At 40.3% G+C, this 17499-nt stretch overlaps 1 long non-coding RNA gene and 1 pseudogene across 4 annotated transcripts in view; both read right to left on the bottom strand.

Moving 5' to 3' along the window:
- LOC112427588 (uncharacterized) overlaps positions 1 to 17499 on the bottom strand; it is a 125627-nt gene that overhangs the window by 39525 nt on the left and 68603 nt on the right. For all 4 annotated transcript variants that reach the window (XR_011610801.1, XR_011610803.1, XR_011610800.1 and 1 more), the window contains one exon: positions 6468 to 6734. This is a non-coding gene — a long non-coding RNA (uncharacterized lncRNA). The remainder of the gene's footprint in view (positions 1 to 6467; positions 6735 to 17499) is intronic.
- LOC105486923 (large ribosomal subunit protein uL13 pseudogene) lies at positions 897 to 1339 on the bottom strand (annotated as a pseudogene).

Consider the following 17499-nt stretch of genomic DNA (forward strand, 5'->3'; position numbering starts at 1 on the left):
GGGCCTTCCAGCTTCTTGATTAGACACTGCCTTTTCTCACATCTTCCGTATACTACTGGGGACTTCACTGGCAGTCTTGTCATTCCCCATTGACACTAACCTACCACGTTACTTCTACCCCTTGCAAAATTTACTTGTCCTTTGAAGCTTATACCATCCAGCTCAGCCTATCAGACCCTCTGTCCTGGAACTTTGACTGTTGTATAACTGATCCAAGAATGGAAGGAATGAGGGGAAGGCCTGTGTTTGAGGCTCATGCCATCTTCTATGCTATCTTTACAGGAGTCATCCTCTGACCACTTCAGTCCTTAAAGATTTTGGTACCTGGCACAAAGTCTTCTTCACTTTAAGGCTCGCTGTCACCTAGGTAACTTCACTATATGGAACCATTTAACATCCTAGCCTCCGTATTCCTTATTTTTGGCAACAGTAACCACCACCTTACAGCCATTCCACTCATTCATTTCCATGATTATGTCTTGGATTTTTTAAAGACCTGGCACTGCTCCACTTTTGAGATCTTAAGGTCTGGAGTACTAAATCTCAGATTATCACCTCCTGGCTCCCTAGCTCTCTCACTCTTACTCCCACCATACATTCTCCTTCATATCCTGGACTCCACCAGGTCTTTGACCTTACCATTTTCTACCAAGTTCATCACTCCTCTCCATATTTCCCTTCCCTATTCCGCCTAGACCTTATAGTGCCACATGAAGACCAACATTATCCTCTTTCTTCCACACCCACCTTGCATCAGTTCAACTATCAGCTTTCTCCACTCCCATAATGAAGCTGCTGAACATAACCCTGTAGACTGACTCTGCAGCAGTGCTGTGGTCTCTCTCTCTCTCTCTCTCTTTTTTTTTTTTTTGTGGAATTAACAGTCTTTTTTGGGCTCAGACCAGGAGTCCGTGGGTCTTGAGGACTTCTGTGTATTTGTCAACTTTCTTCTCCACATTCTTCTCTGCCAGTTTCCGTAGCCTCATGAGCTGTTTCTTCTTCCAGTAGTGGATCTTGGCTTTCTCCTTCCTCTTCTCCTCCAGGGTAGCTGTCACTGCCTGGTACTTCCAGCCAACCTTGTGAGCCAGGCGCCCCAGATAGGCAGACTTCCTCATAGGCTTCAGATGCACGACCTTGAGGGCAGCAGGAACTGTCATCCGCTGTTTCTTTTCTTAGGGTGGTGGGATGATGTCAAACACCTTGAGGCGGTCCAGGGCAGCCTGGCCTCGCTTGGTTTTGTGGGGCAGCATGCCTCGCAGCGTCCGCCAGAACATGCAGCAGAGGGCCCGGAAGTGGTAGGAGCCTCGGAAGAGTTGGTGTTCATCTGCTTGTGGAGGAAAACCAGGTACTTCAACTAGTTTCTGTGGAAATTGCCAGAAATGGCCGGACGTGGTGCTCACGCCTGTAATCTCAGCACTTTAGGAGGCTAAGCCGGGTGGATCACGTGAGGTCAGGAGTTCAAGACGGGCGAAACCCCGTCTCTACTAAAAATACAAAAAATTAGCTGGGCATGCTGGTGGGCGCCTGTAATCCCAGCTACTCGGGAGGCTGAGGCAGGAGAATTGCTTGAACCCCGGAGGCGGAGGTTGCTTTGAGCCAAGATCGCGTCATTGCACTCCAGCCTGGACAACAAGAGGGAAACTCTCTCAAAAAAGAAAAAATGAAATTGCCAGAAATGTTGATGCCCTCGCAGCGTATGACCACCACCTTCTGGCCCAGCAGTACCTGCTTAGCCACGATGGCTGCCAGGAGGCCCAGGAGATGGCCTAAACCATGGAGCACCAGGACCTGCACCTCTGCCGTCTTCAGCGGCCGCCTAGGAAAAGCGGTCTCCATTCTTGATTGGGCTCTCATAGGTATTGTGACCTTGATTATCTCTTCACAATATTAATTAACAAAATTGATTAACCTATTCATTTAACAACTATTTATTTGTCATCTGTTACACGCCAGGCAATGTGCTACATGTTAAACATGTAGCAGTAGACCAAACAAACAGACATAGTGCCTACCTTCATGGAATTATGGTCTAGTGGAGGGAAGACCCCTTGTTCACTATATACAAACATACTCAGTTGACCCTTGAACAACATGGGGGTTAAGGGGCTGACCCCCTGCACAGTTGAAAATCCATGTATAACTTTTGACTCCCCAAAAATATAACTACTAATAGCCTACTGTTGATCTTATTGATAACATAAATGGTTGATGAACACATATTTTGTATGTTACATGTATTATATACTATATTCTTACACTAAAGTCAGCTAGAGAAAAGAAAATGTTATTAAGAAAAATCACAGAGAGCCAGGTGCAGTGACTCACGCCTGTAATCCCAGCATTTTGGGAGGCCGAGGTGGGCAGATCATTTGAGGTCAGGAGTTTGAGACCATCCTGACCAACATGGTGAAATCCCGTCTCTACTAAAAATACAAAAAAATTAGCCAGGCGTGGTGGTGCATGCCTGTAGTCCCAGCTACTCAGGAGGCTAAGGCAGGAGAATTGCTTGAACCAGAGAGGCGGAGGTTGCAGTGAGCCAAGATTGCACCACTTCACTCCAGGCTGGGTGACAGAGTGAGACTCTGTCTCCAAAAAAAAAAAAAAAAAAGAAAAGAAAAGAAAAAGAAAAAAAAAGGAAAATCACAGGGAAGAGAAAATATATTTACTTTATTAAGCGGAAGTGGATCATATAAAGGTGTTTATCCTTGTCATCTTCCCGTTGAATAGCCTGAGCAGGAGGAAGAAGAGGAGAGATTGGTCTTGCTGTCTTGGGGTGGCAGAGGCAGAAGAAAATTCATGTAAACATGGACCCATGCAATTCAATCCCATGTTGTTCAAGGGCCAACTATAATTACCATTGTGAAGAGTGCTACCAAGGAAAAATCTCCAAGTATCATAAGAGCATACAATAAGAAGACCTAGCCTAGACTGAAGAATCAGGGAAGGCCTCTCTGAGAAAGTGATATTTAATTCGAGACCCAAAGAAAGGGTTAAAATTAACCAAGTGAAAGGAATAGGAGTGAAATGGAAGTGCTCTCCTGGTATAGGGAAGAGGATCTATGAAGGCCTCAAGGAAGAAAGGAGGAAGGAAATGAAAAGGGTTCCTGTTGAGAGTATCTGGAGGGCTGAGGGCAAGGCTGAGAAGACAATGTGAACCAAATATTTGGGTCATTTCAAGAATTTTGAGCAAGCGTACAATTTCATGCAGAGGGTGGCATGATCTGATATGTCCTTTTAAAAAAGGTCAGCCTGTTCGTAGTATGCTGAAAGGGTTTAGTGGAGGCAAGTTAATCAGATGGGAAGCTATTGTATTAATAGTTGTCCATCTGAAGGCAGATGGCTTAGTGGAGATAGATTCAAGAACCTTCTCTAAGCTCCTGAACGCCCATAACCTACTTCTGGTCCTTTCTCCACCATACCACCACTGCTACCAATTCTGGCAATTGGCTTGCTTCCTACTTCTTAGGAAATTTAAAATATCAGGTGTGAACTTCAATTTCCTGTTTCTACACCTACAAATTTAGCTAACTATACTTCCTTCACTTCCTTCCTGCCAATCTCAGAGAAAGAGGGTCAGATCTCCTTTCTAAGGCTCATCATTCTTCCTTCCACCTTCTCCAAGACCAATACCATGCCCTTGATTAACCACTCCCTCTCCTCTAAACACATGCAATTCCCTTCTAATTAGAAGAACAAAAAACAGGCCCGACACAGTGGCTCACACTTGTAATCACAACACTTTGGGAGGCCGAGGCAGGCGGATCACCTAAGATCAGGAGTTTGTGACCAGCCTGACCAATATGGTGAAACTCTGTCTCTACTAAAAATACAAAAATTAGCCGGGCATGGTGGTGTGGGCCTGTAATCCCAGCTACTCAGGAGGCTGAGGCAGGAGAATTGCTTGAACCTGGGAGGTGGAGGTTGCAGTGAGCTGAGATCACGCCACTGCACTCTAACCTGGGCAACAGAGTGAGACTCCGTCTCAAAAAAAAAGAAAAACAAAAAACAAAATCCACTCACCTCCTGTCACCCTAGCTACTACCTTATCTCTCCTTCCCTTTATAACAAAAATTCTATAGTCTACTCTTCCTATGTCAGACATAGTGGTGTTCACCAAATATTCTATTCTGCTCCTCACATTTCCCAGGAACTTTGCTGTTAGGCAGGCTGAGGTGATTAGTATTTCACTCTGGACCAAAGTGTAAAATAGCTGGCATGTGACCTCCCAAGATCTCTTCACTTGCTGAGCCAATTGTGGAGAGGATTTTGTCTTCCAGAAGTTGCCCAGCACAGTGAATGAAAATATATTCATATCTCAGCACTTAGTGAAATTCAGAACACTATTGTGTAATTTCAGAACACCAAAGACAAAGAGAAGATTCTAGCAGAGTGTAGTGGCTCATGACTGTAATCCTAACACTTTGGGAGGCCCAGGCAGGAGGATTACTTTAGGCCAGGAGTTAGAGACCAGTTTGGACAACCTAGCAAGACCTTATGTCTACAACAAATTAAAAAATTAGCCAGGTGTGGTGGTGCATGCCTGTAGTCCAAGCTACTCAGGAGGCTGAGGCAGGAGGTTTGCTTAGGTTCACTAGGACCAGGCTGCAGTGAGCTATGATCCTGCCACTGCACTTCATCCTGGGTGACAGAGTGAGACCCTGTCTCTAAAATAAATAAAAATAAATAAATAAATAAGAGAAGATTCTAAAATCTTCCAAAAAGAAACAATGGGTTGTATACAATCAGGAATCAAAATGTCTTTAGGATTCTTAACAACATTGGAATCAAGAAGGGAAGAGAGCAATGGCTTAGAAACTCTGCAAACAAATATTTCCTAAGAATTCTATACTTTGCCACATTATAATCAAGTGTGAAGATAGAATGAAGAAATTTTCAGTCATGCAATGTCTGAAATATACACTTTCTCAGCAAAATATAGGAGTAAACAAACAAACAAGATCCAACAAGGAAAGAGATGAAGAGCACCTGAAGAGTGACAATGAGTAGAGATTCTAGGATCACAGTGTTGCACCAGGTGTCGAGCATAACCAGGCCAAAGAGTAAGGTGATTCAAGAGAGGTTCATTGAGAAGTATCATCAGGTTAAAACTGATGAAGCTACTGGAATAGATATCTCCCAAACAAGGGTGCAAACTAAGAAAGAGGAAGATACAAATTCTAGGCAACAGGAATCCCAACTCAGAAAAAGGCAAAAAAGAATTCTCAGGACGACAGGGAAGAAAAGTGCTGGGAAGACAGCTAAGCGGAAGGGCTAGGGTGCAATCAGATAAGAAAGTGAGTCTCCGGGAGTGTCTAGGAGATTTTCAATTTTTCAAGAGAAAAATTGGAACAGACAGATTACCTGATATAATTGACTACAAGGGAAACTGTAGTGAAAGATTATTGTAAAGTTTCAGAAGAATTAACTATACGTAATAATTACAAAGAAAATTAAGCAGGTGAAAAACCAAGGCACTATTAGATTTAGGAAAAGCAAAGATAGGAAAAGAAATATAATTTTGAGCAGGGCATGGTGGCTCACATCTGTAATCCTTGCACTTTGGGAGGCCGAGGCAGGAGGGTGGATTGAGGCCAGGAGTTCAAGACCAACCTGGGCAACATAGTGAGACCCTGTCTCTACAAAAAATACAAAAATTAGCTGCACATGGTGGCACACACCTGTAGTCCCAGCTACTCAGGAGGCTGAGGTGGAAGAATTGCTTGAGCTGGGGGCACGGAGGCTGCAGTGAGCCAAATTATGCCACTGCACTTCAGCCTGGGTGACAGAGTAAGACCCTGTCTCAAAAAAACAAAAAAATATATAATTTTGGTGTACTTGTAATAACATAACAAGTAAATAGTTGTAAGGCATAATAATGTAAATACTAAATACTGATTTAGCAAAAAAATTGTAGTACAATTCTATTGGGAGTATAGGGGAGAAGAAGCAGTTGGGACAGCGGTATAAGAGAGCTAAATCCTGAATCCACTATACAAGAATTCATTACTTTATGTCTAAAATTGATCAATCAAAAATTAGCATTAGCAGCATATTATTTAGGAAAAGCAGAGATATATAAATGCCAGAAGAACCCTCTAAAATGTCACTTCCAAGATTAGACTATTTAAAAAATGTCTAAAATGGTTACCTTGGAGAAAAGGGACTTGGGAAAATACGGGGGGAGAGGCAGGACAGGGATTATTGGTTTTTCTTACAAGCTTTGTGTTTATGTGGCTTTCTTTTTAAAAGCGTTCTGCATATATTACTTTGAGAAACATTAAATAAAAGTGAAAGTGTATAGAAGCATGCACAAGAAACTGCTGACATTAGGTATCCCTAAAGAGTGAAATTGGCAGGGAGAGGGTTTTTATTTACCCCTTTATATCCTCTGTACTGTTTGAATTTTTATAATAAGCACACATGACTTTTATAATTATAAATAAAAAGCAATAAAACCAATGTGCTACCTCTATTTTCTGCCTTCTTGGGAATTTCATCTCCAGGCTGTTGAGACACCCAAGGAAGTTCTCACCATTACTAGGCTCAAACCCTGTCTGTAGATATGTCTCCTTTAAGCTTGAATGACAGTAGGGCAATAGGGTGGCTCTGTGCGTCTCATGTTGTAGTTTCTCTGCTCAACCAAGAGCCCATCTTAGTTGTTTGGCAAACTCTTATCTTCATGCCATCTGCAAAGGGCAGGAAGCTCTGGTTCGTCTGCTGAGTTAGCCACTGTCCTGCAAACCAAAGAGCTTCTATTGAACTATATGTTGCAGTGCATTACATTTTTCTTTTGTGAAGTTCTCTCCTCCAACCCTCACTCTATTCCCACTATACAATCTTTTTCATGTTTCTTCTCTTCCCACCTCCCCATCCCTCCTTTCCCCAACCACCTCCTGGTATAGGTATTTCCTGGAGCATATCATAGCTGTAAATATTTAAGTGTGTGTTTGGGCCATACAAGACAAAACACTGTGAAGTCAATTTCTACATTCATAGTGTATGATTAAAAGCTAAAGGCTGCAAGTAAACCTGCCCAACCTTCACCCCAAAGATATTATCTTTATTGGATGAATCAGGAAACATATCAGCCCTCTGCCATGGAGAGAGACATTTTCACCATCTTCCAAGGCTGTTTGCTAAACAAACATCCTTTGTTTATTTATTTTTTTCAAATTTAATCAACAAATTTTTTACTGCTTCCATTACATGTAAGATTATTATACACTAGATACCAGGGGTCACAAAAGTTGACTAAATGGTTTCTGACTTTGGGGTGTAATAGTTGTTCACCAATAACTCTGATACAAGACATACGAAAAATCCTATAACAGTTGGGAGCAGTGGTGCATACCTGTAATCCCCGCTACTCTGGAGGCTGAGGCAGGAGGATTGTTTTTGTTTTGTTTTGTTTCTTTTCTGACTTCTTGAAATTATTTTATTATTATTATTATTATATTTTAAGTTCTAGGGTACATGTGCACAACGTGCAGGTTTGTTACATATGTATACATGTACCATGTTGGTGTGCTGCGCCCATTAACTCATCACTTACATTAGGTATTTCTCCTAATGCTATCCCTCCCACCTCCCCCAACCCCACAACAGGCCCCAGTGTGTGTTGTTCCCCTTCCTGTGTCCAAGTGTTCTCATTTTTCAATTCCCACCTATGAGTGAGAACATGCGGTGTTTGGTTTTCTGTCCTTGTGATAGTTTGCTCAGAATGATGGTTTCCATCTTCATCCATGTCCCTACAAAGGACACGAACTCATCCTTTTTTGTGACTGCATACTATCCCATGGTGTATATGTGCCACATTTTCTTAATCCAGTCTATCAATGATGGACATTTGGGTTGGTTCCAAGTCATTGCTATTGTGAATAGTGCCGCAATAAACATACGTGTGCATATGTCTTTATAGCAGCATGATTTATAATCCTTTGTATATACCCAGTAATGGGATGTCTGGGTCAAATGGTATTTCTAGTTCTAGATTCTTGAGGAATCACCACACTGTCTTCCACAATGGTTGAACTAGTTTACAGTCCCACCAACAGTGTAAAAGTGTTCCTATTTCTCCACATCCTCTCCAGAACCTGGTGTTTCCTGACTTTTTAATGATCGCCATTCTAACTGGTGTGAGATGGTATCTCATTGTGGTTTTGATTTGCATTTCTCTGATGGCGAGTGATGATGAGCATTTTTTCATGTGTCTGTTGGCTGCATAACTGTCTTCTTTTGAGAAGTGTCTGTTCATATCCTTTGCCCACTTTTTGATGGGGTTGTTTGCTTTTTTCTTGTAAATTTGTTTAAGTTCTTTGTAGATTCTGGATATTAGCCTTTTGTCAGATGGGTAGATTGTAAAAATTTTCTCCCATTCTGTAGGTTGCCTGTTCACTCTGATGGTAGTTTCTTCTGCTGTGCAGAAGCTCTTTAGTTTAATTAGATCCCATTTGCCAATTTTGGCTTTTGTTGCCATTGCTTTTGGTGTTTTAGTCATGAAGTCCTTGCCCATGCCTATGTCCTGAATGGTATTGCCTAAGTTTTCTTCTAGGGTTTTTATGGTTTTAGGTCTAACATTTAAGTATTTAATCCATCTTGAATTAATTTTTGTATAAGGTGTAAGGAAGGGATCCAGTTTCAGCTTTCTGCTATGGCTAGCCAGTTTTCCCAGCACCATTTATTAAATAGGGAATCCTTTCCCCATTTCTTGTTTTTGTCAGGTTTGTCAAAGATCAGATGGTTGTAGATGTGTGGTATTATTTCTGAGGCTCCGTTCTGTTCCATTGGTCTATATCTCTGTGTTGGAACCAGTACCATGCTGTTTTGGTTACTGTAGCCTTGTAGTAGCATTTGAAGTCAGGTAGCGTGATGCCTCCAGCTTTGTTCTTTTGGCTTAGGATTGTCTTGGCAATGCAGACTCTTTTTTGGTTCCATATGAACTTTAAAGTAGTTTTTTCCAATACTGTGAAGAAAGTCATTGGTAGCTTGATGGGGATCGCATTGAATCTATAAATTACCTTGGGCAGTATGGCCATTTTCACGATATTGATTCTTGGAATGTTCTTCTATTTGTTTGTGTCCTCTTTTATTTCATTGAGCAGTGGTTTGTAGTTGTCCTTGAAAAGGTCCTTCACATCCTTTGTAAGTTGGATTCCTAGGTATTTTATTCTCTTTGAAGCAACTGTGAGTGGAATACCCTTTATTTCTTTCTCCTGCCTGATTGCCCTGGCCAGAAGTTCCAGCACTGTGTTGAATAGGAATGGTGAGAGACGGCATCCCTGTCTTGTGCCAGTTTTCAAAGGGAATGCTTCCAGTTTTTGCCCAATATTCAGTATATTGGCTATGGGTTTGTCATAAATAGCTCTTATTATTTTGAGATACGTCCCATCAATACCTAGTGTATTGAGAGTTTTTAGCATGAAGGGCTGTTGAATTTTGTCAAAGGACTTTTCTGCATCTATTGAGATAATCATGTGGTTTTTGTCTTTGGTTATGTTTATATGCTAGATTACGTTTATTGATTTGCATATGTTGAACCAGCCTGGCATCCCAGGGATGAAGCCCACTTGATCGTGGTGGATGAGCTTTTTGATGTGCTGCTGGATTCGGTTTGCCAGTATTTCATTGAGGACTTTTGCATCGATGTTCATCAGGGATATTGGTCTAAAATTCTCTTTTTTTGTTGTGTCTCTGCCAGGCTTTGGTATCAGGGTTTGCTGGCCTCATAAAATGAGTTAGGGAGGATTCCTTCTTTTTCTGTTGATTGGAACAGTTTCAGAAGGAATTGTACCAGCTCCTCTTTGTACCTCTGGTAGAATTTGGCTGTGAATGGATCTGGTCCTGGACTTTTTTTGGTTGGTAGGCTATTAATTATTGCCTCAATTTCAGAGCCTGTTATTGGTCTATTCAGGGATTCAACTTCTTTCTGGTTTAGTCTTAGGAGGGTGTATGTGTCCAGGAAATTATCCATTTCTTCTAGGTTTTCTAGTTTATTTGCATACAGGTGTTTGTAGTATTCTCTGATGGTAGTATTTCTGTGGGATTGGTGGTGATATCCCCTTTATCAGTTTTTATTGCGTCTATTTGGGTCTTCTCTCTTTTCTTCTTTATTAGTCTTGCTAGCGGTCTATCAATTTTGTTGATCTTTTCAAAAAACCAGCTCCTGGATTCATTGATTTTTTGAAGGGTTTTTTTGTGTCTCTTTGTCCTTCAGTTCTGCTCCGATCTTAGTTATTTCTTGCCTTCTTCTAGCTTTTGAATGTGTTTGCTCTTGCTTCTCTAGTTCTTTTAATGGTGATGTTAGGGTGTCAATTTTAGATCTTTCCTGCTTTCTCTTATGGGAATTTAGTGCTCTAAATTTCCCTCTACACACTGCTTTAAATGTGTCCCAGAGATCTTGATATGTTGTATCTTTGTTTTCTCTGGTTTCAAAGAACATCTTTATTTCTGCCTTCATTTCATTATGTACCCAGTAGTCATTCAAGAGCAGGTTGTTCAGTTTCCATGTAGTTGAGCGGTTTTGAGTGAGTTTCTTAATCCTGAGTTCTAGTTTGATTGCACTGTGTTCTGACAGACAGCTTTTTATAATTTCTGTTCTTTTACATTTGCTGAGGAGTGCTTTACTTCCAGCTATGTGGTCAATTTTGGAATAAGTGGGATGTGGTGCTGAGAAGAGTGTATATTCTGTTGATTTGGGGTGGAGAGTTCTGTAGATGTCTATTAGGTCCATTCGCTTGGTGCAGAGCTGAGCTCAATTCCTGGATATCCTTGTTAAGTTTCTATCTCATGGATCTGTCTAATGTCAACAGTGGGGTGTTAAAGTCTCCCATTATTACTGTGTGGGAGTCTAAGTCTCTTTGCAGGTCTCTAAGGACTTGCTTTATGAATCTGGGTGCTCCTGTATTGGGTACGTATATATTTAGGATAGTTAGCTCTTCTTATTGAATTGATCCCTTTACCATTATGTAATGGCCTTCTTTGTCTCTTTTGATCTTTGTTGGCTTAAAGTCTGTTTTATCAGAGACTAGGATTGCAACCCCTGCCTTTTTTTGTTTTCCATTTGCTTGGTAGGTCTTCCTCTATCCCTTTATTTTAAGCCTATGTTTGTCTCTGCATGTGAGATGGGTCTCCTGAATACAGTGCACCGATGGGTCTTGACTCTTTATCCAATTTGCCAGTCTGTGTCTTTTAATTGGAGCATTGAACCCATTTACATTTAAGGTTAATATTGTTATGTGTGAAGTTGATCCTGTCATTATGATGTTAGCTGGTTATTTTGTTAGTTAGTTGACGCAATTTCTTCCTAGCATCAATGGTCTTTACAATTTGGCATGTTTTTGCAGTGGCTGGTACCAGTTGTTCCTTTCCATGTTTAGTGCTTCCTTCAGGAGCTCTTGTAAGGCAGGCCTGGTGGTGACAAAATCTCTCTGCATTTGCTTGTCTATAAAGGATTTTATTTCTCCTTCACTTATGAAGTTTAGTTTGGCTGGATATGAACTTCGGGGTTGAAAATTCTTTTCTTTAAGAATGTTGAATATTGGCCCCCACTCTCTTCTGGCTTGTAGAGTTTCTGCCAAGAGATTCACTGTTAGCCTGATTGGCTTCCCTTTGTGGGTAACCCAACCTTTCTCTCTGGCTGCCCTTAACATTTTTTCCTCATTTCAACTTTGGTGAATCTGACAATTATGTGTCTTGGAGTTGCTCTTCTCGAGGAGTATCTTTGTGGTGTTCTCTGTATTTCCTGAATTTGAATGTTGGCCTGCCTTGCTAGGTTTGGGAAGTTCTCCTGGATAATATCCTGAAGAGCGTTTTCCAACTTGGTTCCATTCTCCTCGTCACTTTCAGATAAACCCGTCAGATGTAGATTTTGGTCTTTTCACATAGTCCCATATTTCTTGGAGGCTTTGTTCCTTTCTTTTTACTCTTTTTTCTCTAAACTTCTCTTCTCACTTCATTTCATTCATTTGATCTTCAATCACTGATACCCTTTCTTCTACTTGATCGAATTGGCTATTGAGGCTTGTGCATGCGTCATGTAGTCACGTGCCATGGTTTTCAGCTTCATCAGGTCATTTAAGGTCTTCTCTACGCTGTTTATTCTAGTTAACCATTCATCTAGTCTATTTTCAAGGTTTTTAGCTTCTTTGCGATGGGTTCGAACATCCTCCTTCAGCTCAGAGAAGTTTTTTATTACCGATCTTCTGAAGCCTTCTTCTCTCAACTTGTCAAAGTCATTCTCCATTCAGCTGCGTTTTTTTTTTTTTGACGAAGTCTCGCACTGCATTCCTTTGGAGGAGAAGAGGAGCTGTGTTCCTTTGGAGGAGAAGAGGTGCTCTGATTTTTGGAATTTTCAGCTTTTCTGCTCAGGTTTCTCCCCATCTTTGTGGTTTTATCTACCTTTGGTCTTTGATGTTGGTGACATACAGATGGGGTTTCGGTGTGGATGTCCTTTCTGTTTGTTAGTTTTCCTTCTAACAGTCAGGACACTCAGCTGCAGGTCTGTTGGAGTTTGCTGGAGGTCCACTCCAGACCCTACAAACATCCTTTAAAAGATAGTTTAGGCTGGGCGTGGTGGCTCATGCCTTTAATCCCAGCACTTTGGGAGGCTGAGGTGGGCGAATCACGAGGTCAGGAGTTCAAGACCAGCCTGGCCAACATGGGGAAACCCCCTCTTTACTAAAAATACAAAGAATTAGCTGGGTGTGGTGGCAGGCACCTGTAATCCCAGCTACTCGGGAAGCTGAGGCAGGAGAATTGCTTGAACCTGGGAGGCGAGGTTGCAGTGAGCCAAGATCGTGCCACTGCATTCCAGACCAGTTGACAGTGAGAGGCTTTGTCAAAAAAAAAAAAAAAAAGATAGTTTAGAACAAAGATGATAAAAGATGATACAAGATATGCATAAATGCCGTGGAGAGTTGTCTCCCAAGACTGAGCCATGTGAGATAATAAATGTGTGTTGTTTTAAGCCATCAAAGTTTAGAATAATTTGTTATACAGCAATAGATAGTACACCCATATATTTTTATCTCTAGTGCTTTGCTCCTTTGCATAGATCTAGATTTCTATTTGGCATGATTTTCCTTTTCAATGGAGTATTTCCTTGAACTTTTCTTGCAGTGATGTTTTTGCTGGTGATAAATTTTTTCCGTTTTTAAAAAATGTGTCAAAGTCTTTATTTCTTCTTTGTTTTCTTTTAAACAACTGTATTGGGGTATAATTTACATACTGTAAAATTTACCTATTATACATGTATAAATTCAGTCATTTGGTAAATTAATAGAGTTGTGCAACTATCATCACAATCCAGCGTTAGAACTTTTCCACCACCCAAAATGTTTCCCAATGTGCATATAATAATTATTCTTCATTTCTACCCCAACCCAAGCAACCGCTTAACCTGTTTTCTGTCTCTTTAAATTTGTTTTGGCCTATAGATTTTATATAAATAGAATCATACATGTAATTTTTTTGCTCCTGGCTTCTTTCACTCAGCATCATGTTTCAAGATTCACCAATATTGTGGTATGTATCAGTAGTTTATTCCTTTTCATTACTGAATAATATTCCATTTATGGATATACCACATTAGGTTTATCCATTCACCAACTGATGAACATTTAGTTTGTTTCTGTTTTTGTGAGGGCCTCTTATGAATAATCCTGCTATGAACATTTGCATATATGTCATAAGGTAATATATATTTTCATTTATTTTGGTTAGATTTATAGAAATTGAATTGCTGGGTTGTATTGTTGAATTTGTGCCTATCTTTTTTTTTTTTAAATAGAGACAAGAGCTCAGTATGTTGCCCAGGCTGGTCTCAAAATCCTGGCCTCAAGTAATCCTCCTGCCATGGCCTCCCAAAGTGCTGTGATTATAGGCCTGAGCCGCTGTGTCAGGTCTGTGCTTATCTTTTTGAGGAACTGACAAACTGTTTTCCAAAGTAGTTATACTGGTTTACATTCTCACCAGCAATGCATGGGGGTTCCAATTTCTCCACATTCTCACAAACATTTGATATTGGATATTTTGAGTACTATCTTTTTTTTTTTTTAAGAGGTGGAGTCTCACGACGTTGCTCTGATTGGCCTTGAACTCCTGAGTTCATGCAATCCTCCTGCCTCAGCCTCCTGAGTAGCTTGAACTACAGGTGCATGCCTGAATTATCTTTTTTATTATTGCCCTTATGGTATAGTGGCATTGCATCATGATTTTAATTTGCATGTTGTTGACAAAGATGTTGAGCATCTTTTCACATGCTCATTAGCCATCTGTTTTCCTTCTTTGGTAAAGCATCTCCTCAAAATTTTTGCCCATTTAAAAATTGAGTTATTTTTCTTTTTTATTATTGAGCTGTAAACTTTTTTTTATAAATTCTGGGTACAAGTTCTTTATCCCAACCTATGGCTTCTGTTTTCATTTTCTTAATGGTATCTTTTGAATGCAAAATTTTTTTATTTTGATAAAGTCCAATTTATCAAAATTGTATTTTATGGCTTTTACTTTTAGTGTCATGTCTAAAAATTCTTTGCTCAACCAAAGGCCATGAAGTTTTTTTCTTCTATGTTTTCTTATAGATGTCTTATAGTATTAGCTCCAGTGTCTAGGTCTATAATCCATTTTGAATTAATTTTTGTATATGGTGTAAGGTAAGGGTTTGAGTTCACTTTTTTATGCATGGATATTTAATTTTCCCAGCACCATTACTTGAAAAGACTATTCCTTCCCTCATTGAGTTGTCCTTGCTCCTTTGTCTAAATCAAGTGACCATAAATGTAAGGTTTTTTATCTGGACTATTAATTATGTTCCATTAATCTATATGTATATCTTTCTGCCAATACTTGATTACTATGACTTCATAGTAAGTTTGATTGCCTTCATTTATTTATTTTTTTTCTGACACGGAGTCTCACTCTGTCACCCAGACTGGAATGCAGTGGCATGATCTCGGCTCACTGCAACCTCCACCTCCCAGGTTCAAGTGATTCTCCTGCCTCAGCCTCCTGAGTAACTGAGATTACAGGTGCACGCCACCACGCCTGGCTAATTTTTGTATTTTTAGTAGAGACAGGGTTTCACCACATTGACCAGGCTGGTCTCGAACTCCTGACCTCAAGTGATCCACTCGCCTTTGCCTCCCAAAGTGCTGGAATTACAGGTGTGAGTCACGGCACCCGGCCAATTCCCTTTATTTTTGAAAAACATTTTTGTTAGGTATGGAATTCTAGGTTGGCGGTTTTTCTTTCAGCACATTAAAAATGTTGCACTACTCTTTTTTGGTTTGCATAATTTCAGATGAGAAGTCTGATATCTTTTTTTTTTTTTTTTTCAGAGACAGGGTCTTTGTTGCCCAGGCTAGAGTACAGTGGCTATTCACAGGTGTGATCATAGCACACCACAGCCCCAAATCCCTGAACTCAAGTGATCCTCCTGCCTCGGCATCCCATGTCATTTTGCTCCTCTCTGCATCATCTTTTTTTCTCTAGCTGTTTGAAGGTTTTCTCTTTATCACTGGTTTTAAGTAAATTGATTATGGTGTGCCTTAGTGTGTTGTCTACATGTTTCTTCTGGTTGGGATTCATGGAGCTTTTTGGATCTGTGGGTTTCCAATTTTTATTAAGTTTGGAAATTCGGGGGCTATTGTTTCTTCATGTATTTCTTCTGTCTTCTCCCTGTCCTTTCCTTTAGGATTTCCAATTATACATATATTAAGGACTAATAGTTCACTGATGCTCATTCCTTGTTTTACATATTTTTTCCTATGTTTTATTTTGGATAGTTTCTATTGCTATGTCTTCGAATTACTAATATTTCTTCTGCAGCATCTAATCTGTTAGTTCCATCTAGTATATTTTTATCTTAATATTGCAATTTTCATCTCTTTAAGTTTGATTTAGGCGTTTTTGGCATCTTCCTTCCCTCTCCTCGACATGCTCATGCTTTCCTCTGTCTTTTTAAACATGTGAAATGTATTTATAAAATCTGTTTTATTGTTCTTATTTTTTAGTTCTATCATCTGTGTCATTATGGGCCTGTTTCTATTGATTGAGTTTCTCCTCATTATGGACCATAATTTCCTGCCTCTTTGCATGTCTGGTAAGTTTGATGCCAATATTGTAAGCTTTACATTGTTGGGTGCTAGGCTTTTTTATTCCTTAATTGTTTTGAGCTTTGTTTCAGGATGCAGTTAACTTGCTTGGAAACAGTTTGATGCCTCTGAGGTTGCTTTGAAGCTTTGAGAGCACAGTCTATTCTAGGACTAATTTGGCTGTATTATGAGGCAATATCCTTCTGGGTATTTTTCCCATGCTCAATATATTATGAGATTTATTCACCCTGGTTGTTAGGAATATGAACTATTTCCAACCTGTGTGAACTCCAAGAATTACTCCACCTGTTTCTGTGAAGTGTGTTTTCTCCAGCCTCTAGTAGCTTCCTCATATGCATACAGTCTTTAGTACTCAGAGGAAGACTTAATGGGAACCCATTGCAGATCTCTAGAGTTCTCTCTATGCAACTTTCTCCCCCTGATACTCTGCCCTGTGAATTCTAGCCATCTTGGCCTCCTTGAATAATCAGCTGTCTCCTCAACTCAGAGAATCTCCCAGCTCTGCCTAGGTTACTCTTTTATGCACTACAGCCTGGAAACTTTCCAGACAGTAAACTTGTGCAGTATTAGGACTCATTTTTTTTCTCGTTCTCTTTCAAGGATCAGTGTCCTGCACTACCAGAAACAGTTATGTTATAATTTTTCTGCTTTATAATTGTTTTTTTTTAATTTTTCTTTTTTCTTTTTTCTTTTTGAGACAGAGACTCACTCTGTCACCCAGGCTGGAGTGCAGTGGTGCTATCTCGCTCACTGCAACCTCTGCCTCTGGGGTTCAAGTGATTTCCCTGCCTCAACCTCCCCCATAGCTGGGATTACAGGCATGTGCCAACACGCCCAGCTAATTTTGTATTTTTAGTAGAGAGGGGGTTTCTCTGTGTTGGCCAGGCTAGTCTCAAACTCCTGACCTCAGGTGATCCACCTGCCTTGGCCTCCCGAGTGTTAGATTACAGGCGTGAGCCACCATGACCGGCCTATTGCTTTATAATTGTTTTAGGCAGGAGGTTAAATCCAGTGCCTGTTATTCTCTCTTGGCTAGAAGAAAGTCTTCTAATAGCCTTCTAAAATTTCCCCAGGTATTCTTTCTCATTGTTCAAATTTGGTCCACATGCACTGGAGTGGACTGGGAACACTGAGATAAACAACTATAAAATAGAATATAAAAGCACCTATAATCTCCAATAGTAATAACTCTGATAAATGTAAAAACTCCCATAATTCCCCATGCTGATGACTCTGATTAATGTTTTGTGTATTTCATATTTCCTTCCAGTCTTCTTTCTGTCTTTTGATTATGTATGGTTTTTATATCAGTCCTTTGCCTACTTGGCCTCTTTGTAGCCTTTGACACTAATGATTACTCCCTCATTCTTAAAATTTTGTACACTAGGCC

Source organism: Macaca nemestrina, chromosome 12 (assembly GCF_043159975.1).
Source record: "Macaca nemestrina isolate mMacNem1 chromosome 12, mMacNem.hap1, whole genome shotgun sequence".
In the NCBI taxonomy this organism is placed as follows: Eukaryota; Metazoa; Chordata; class Mammalia; order Primates; family Cercopithecidae; genus Macaca; species Macaca nemestrina.